Below are 5,975 nucleotides of genomic sequence, written 5' to 3' on the forward strand. Positions count from 1 at the left end.
TGCCTGCCTGCCTGAGGTTTTTGTTTGCCAGGGTAGGACGGCATCCCCTGGCAAACTGGCTTATCCTCCTTCTCCCTCCCCTGAAGTTTTGGGGGAGAGTGAAGTGAAAAACGTACTTTGAAGAAATATTTCTCTGCTGTGTTCTCCGGGAGCAGCGTGGAGTGCTGCTGCAGGAGTGTGTTTTGTTGTTTGGCAGTGGCAGTGACTTCGGTTTGAACGTGGAAGTGCAGGTTGAGTTGTTTGGGGTTTTTTTTGTGTTTTGTTTTGTTGTATTTTATTTTTTTTCTGAGGGCTGTTTCAGCTGTGGGGTGATGCCTCCTGTCCCCTCCCAGAAGTGTGTTGTTCCCTGTGCATAAGATTATACTGCTCTCACTTTCATTTTTGAGGTAGGGAAACCGAGGCCTTTTATAATCAGTTTAGGTCCATTGTTTTCTTGAGCTTCCGGCAAGAATCATTCTTGCCATGACCACGAATACGTTGCTTAAATCATGAGGCTGTTGACGTTACAGATTTGTTTGGGTCAAGTGGAAAAACCTCTGAAGATCTCAAGGGGTGCTGCAAGGGGACGTTACTCTCCACCGGGTGTTTTTGGCTGGCTTGTGCTATTCTGTAATCCCAGTGTGTGCTTTATTTAGGGAAAAAAAGTGCAAAGGTGCTATCATTGCAAAGTCAGCGGGGTGGTGGTAGTAAAACTTGCTGAGGGGAAGTTTTGCTCAGTTTTGAGTGATGTGCCAAGTGTTACAGTGGAAATTCCAGCCAGTGTGCACGGAGGGAGTCCACCTGGAGCTGATTTTTCCAGCAAGGTGCTGGTTTATCTGGAAAGAGTCTTTTTTTAATGGGAAAGGTGATGCTTGACAGTTGAAGTTTGCCTGGGTCTGGGATCGGGAGTGTGCTGGGCTTTCTAGAGCACTTTATTTCCAAATAATCATAAAAAGCACCATGGAGGGACTTGAATGACTTCTCCAGCATCGTTGAGGATGAGCTTGGTGGTGGTTTGAAGAGTGGCTGTGCTGTTGTAGCTGAGGCAGGAGGACACTGTTGCTTTTAGGGAGTGTTGTCACCTTGCATGTGTGAGGGCTGAAGCTTGGGCTTTCTTCTGAGTGCACCCTTAAAATAAAAAGAGGGAATGGGCAGGACCCTAAAGGAGCTGGAGATGTCCCCATGTGGGGACCCAACTGGGCACCCAGAGTGAGAGGAACAGAGGAATGGAGAAACATTAGGTAGATGTGACAAGTTATAAAGATGGGCAAGTTAAGGTGATACAGTCTATTTTTTATTTATAGCCATACCTGTTTTGAAAATATATTGTGTTTGACCAATACCACTCAACTTTTAAACTAATAATCTGTCCTACTAACACTGTGCTCTTGATACCTGTATTGAGCTGTATTCAGGTGTCCTAGCTGTTTTTTTCCGCAGCTGAAACTCATGTGCTTCCAGGTAATGAACAAAAGCTGTTACCTTTTCTAAGCTCTGCTGCAAAAGTCAGGCTTGGGGAGCATAGTTCATCTGTGACTTACTGGAGTGCAGAGGGTCATCTGAGTTCAGCCTTATTTTTAGCTCTGTTTGGTTTCTTTTTTTTTTTCTGTTTTGATACGACTATTGAGACAGAGTTACCCTCCAGCAGATAAAGTGTAGTTGCAGGTTTCTGCTGGCAACAGAGAGTAAGCAGGGCACTGCAAGGACTCTTTCTTATGGCAGTGCAAAGGTTTATTTGTTGATATGAGGGATTATTTCATGTTAACAGGTAGATTGAGGCTCTGACTTGGGCTTCTTGAGCTAGAACAGCTTCCACGTGGTGAATGTTGTGTCTTTGGAAATATGTGTGGTTTTAGTGCTTAATGCATCATGAAATGAAATGGTGATCTGTATAACTGAAAAAAGAGGAGTTAAGTAAGAGAGAACTGTACAGGAAAAAGGAGCAGTTATTTTGTATGTGTTCATTAGTGAGGGGAAAAAAAAATACAGGAGGAAGAAAGGATTTAAATATATATATATATTTCCTGAAGGATAGTGAAGATGGAGAGTGATGAGCATGAAGAACAGAAATGTTTTGGTCAGAGTTTCATTCTCTCACACGCTGAATAGGAAGTTACTGGAGCTGCTATAAAGCATGACAGAGCTTTGAGACATTTCCTCAACGTGGTGGCTTCAAGAAGTTAAATTTTCTGTGTAAAAGTAAGTTGGGACAGCTGTATGTCTGTGGTAGCAGCAAGTATTCCATCAAACCTGGTTTTAAGCAGAAATTTTACTCAGAAGTTGTGAGTATGGACAAATCCTCCAGTTTGATCTTAACCCTTGCTTGGGAGGGATGGACAAGGGGGTGTGACCGTGTCACTGTGCAGTGACACAGAGAGGGCTGTTATCAAAAATAAATCCTGATCTGCCCATCTTTGCTGTGACGTTCAGACTTCTTCTCAGGAAACAATTCCAGATGAAGCAGGTTGTTCTGTAGTGAGACTTTTTCCATAAAAATGTGAAACAATGAAGGTACATTCTGGGCTGCAAACTGTCTTGTGGCCCTTTGTGCTTTTTAAAACTTGATGGTACTTCAGGTGCATGTTGAACTACCCTGTGTTTCTTTACTCCCTGATGCTCCCACTGAAGAGCAAAGTGGTTTTTGTGTGTGTCACATTAAAGCTGCTCTTTAAAAGTCCCCGTGGTGTGAATAAATGTTGTGGATCAATATAATTAGGTCACCAGCTTCTTCACAGCCCCAGCCAGCTCAGACATGGGCAAATGTTGCACTGTGAAGGGCAAACGGATGTTGAGCTGGGGTAATGCTGCATGACTGCTGGCTCTTCAGGGTTAATCCACTGCACCTTGGAGCCAAATTAGAGCCATCTAGGGCACTGGGCTGGTGTCAGTAGGTTTTTGTTTTCTTTTCCAAACTTCTTTGCATCTGGAGGGAGTTCAGCTTCGTGATTGTTGATGGTCTCTGCGTAGGCACCGGTAAACTTGACCTTACTGTATCTTTGTGGCTGTTTGAGTGTGGGGTTGTGTGTCTCAGGACATGGATGGTTTTCAGGTTATTGCAGCAGGGCAATCGTGGTGGGTTCAGGATGACTTTAACAGGCAGTCATTTAACATCTTTTGTTTGTTTTCTCACTTTAATTCCATTTCTGAGAAACAGAGAGGAAGGGTCAGTGTTTGGGGGGGATTTCTGTGGGAAGTTCATCATTGCTGTGCATGGGAACTTGACTTTCCCTCATGTTGCCCTGGTAATTGAATGTCTGCTTCAGCTTTTCCGGAGCTGCTTCAAATAACTGTGCTGTAGTCCCTTCCAGAAAGTGGTGTGCTGGTTCCTGCCCTGTTGAGTGGCATCTTGTGGATACAAGCAACTTCCCAGGAGAACAGCAAGAAATTCAGGATGACTTTCAGGAATGTAAGAGACTGTGTAAAGTCAGGGTGAGTCTTTGGCAGCACTTAACTTGTGTTTGATGCAGGTCAGGTTGTGATGTGGGAGTTGACCTGTGCTGGTAATCTCGTAGTTAAATTAAGACTGTTGAGGAGGATTTGGGTGTGTGGGGTTTTCTGTGTTCTCTTACTGAGCGAAGTGCTGATCTGAAGGGGAAAGTGCCTGGGAATTTCTCCAGGGAGAGCATTTTCTGCATGTGCTGAAGGATCAGGATCTGTGGGTCGCTCTGATACCCTCTGGAGCCAGCACTGTCTTCCTGCTTTCTTACCTTGTGAGTGGAGTTTTTGCAGAGTATGGGATTGTGGTAGTCCCCTGATACCGGCCCACGACAGGGATGCAACATCTCTCCAGGGTTTATTGGAAGATGAGAACCCAGGGATTTAGGAGGCTGCTTGGGTGTAAAAGTCAATTTGAAGAGTGTGATCATGGCTTTTGTGTAAAGTGCCGTGCCTGCCTGTGCCTCGGGTGGGTCAGCTCCAGCTTCTGGGCAGCTCTGACCTTGAACTGGAGCTCAAGGAGAGCACGACTGGAAGTCCTCTTCCAGCTGCTAGTGGCAGCTGCCTGCTAGGAATAGTGCTCAGTCATGAAATGGGAGGAGTGGTGAGAGGTGGGAAAGAGGGGAGGCACTGGGCTGAGATCGGAGGTGTTCCTTGCTCTTTAAGTTCAGGAGTGAGCTGTCTGCAATTTCGGCTGGATGAAGAGAGGGAAAGGGCAGTGGTGTTGCCTGAGAAGCATTTCCATTTAGAAGTGTCTGAAGCTGTAGAGGTGGTAAATCTGGGAGGATATGCAGCAGGAGAGAATCTTTTGAAAACGAGAGTTCTTGTGCTGTTCTGTGTTAGTGGCTCTTCTGCAGGGAGGAATGGGCATGGGTTTGTGATCATATTGCCAAAAACTTCAGTGCTTTTGGACCTCTCTGCCATCTCCCCTGTTGATGTTCCCCAGCCTTGGCACATCTTTCAAGCAGAAATAGCTTTAATTTATTAAATGACAAAAGTTAATCATGTTATAGCTCTGATATGTCACTTTACCAGCTTTGTAAGATTTTTGTGGTGAAATGTCTTGGAGAAAACTGCTCTTCCAAAAATGGGATTTCAGATAGCTTATTTTCTTCTCATATCTGAGGACATGATTGTATGTGTTCTCTGGCAGAAATCCACAAGAGCAGGTTACTTTAGCCATTTGAATATGTATGTATTTAATGTGCAATACTGATTTTGGAACACAGTTTGTGTGTTTATCTATGGCAAGCAGTTGGTGAGGCAGTAATAGGAGAGTTAGGACAAAAAACTTCCCTTTTAAATGTTGGGATGTGGAAGGATTTTTATCTGGGTTTTGTCCATCATCTTAGGGCTGAAAGGAGATGTTGGGATGTATGGAGCTGGTGCCTTTGCTCCATTTTTATTTCTTAGTAAGAGTGAGCAGTGAAGATCTCTCTTTAGAAGTTGTTGGTAACCTATATTCTCTTTTTCTCCCTAAGCCTGCAATTTCAGGGCTAGTCAACTGTCAAGTTTAGTTGTGTGTAAATCCGCTAATATGATTAGAGTTGCTGGAATTTTTACTCTGGGGAATTATAGATGGCTTGTATCACTGTTTTACAGGCATTGCTTAGTAGGAAACTTTATCTGTGACTTGAATATGTCTGTTAGAAATTGCAAAGCTTTTTCTGGAATGGATGGGGAAAACTGGTGTTTGTTACAGGGCATGAAGATGTGGATGGAGTAGTTGTGTGTTCCGTAGTCTGGAGGAACCAGGGGAATTAGATTTTCTTTCTTTGAGGGAACATTGTTGATGTGACTTCTCACAGTATTGTGTTATACACTTGGGGGTAATTCCAAGAACTTCTCCTATGTACAGCTTTCCTTTCCAAACTAGGGACTTGGTTTTGCCTCCTAAATAGGAAACGATGATGTGGAACAGCTGGAAGAAGAAAACAGAATGGCATCTTAAAAAAGAAAAGGATCAAAGGGAGGAGAACAAAATAAGCTTTTAGGCTAGTGAAATTTTCTAGTGTGTGTTATTCTTATGTTTTATTATATATGTTTGGAAGCTGTCCCAGAACGGGCTCTCCCTTTTCCTAGTAGGTGATGGCATGCTGTTGCTGATGGGACTTGAGTCAAATTGCTGCTGGGCATGTAAATAGGTTAATGGGACAGCATTTTTTTTTTTTTCCTTTCTTGAAAGCAAAATTATGTGATCCCTATTCTGATTGTACCTGAAGAATTGTTTTTACCTTTGTTTGCTGCGTAGTGATCTGAGATGGGCAGAAGAGATTTCCCCACACTGAGATGGTATCAGATTTAAATCTGACACCAAAACCAGTATGATTCTGCTGTTGATTGTAAAACCTTTGTGAATTCTTCACCTGGATGAGAGTTAAAATATTTCTAGAACTTTAAATATGCCTGTAAAAAAGTAAAGTAGCTTCCAAAATGTACATCTTCCAAGAAAAACATACCCAGTCTTTGACCGATAGCAGTAGCGTTCTCCAAAACCGTTGGTGAAGTGTTGAAATGGGTTAGGACTTGTCGAGATGCACAGAGCAGCTGCTTCTTTCCAA

This window comes from Chaetura pelagica, unplaced genomic scaffold, assembly GCF_000747805.2.
Source record: "Chaetura pelagica isolate M959 unplaced genomic scaffold, ChaPel_1.0 scaffold234, whole genome shotgun sequence".
NCBI lineage: Eukaryota > Metazoa > Chordata > Aves > Apodiformes > Apodidae > Chaetura > Chaetura pelagica.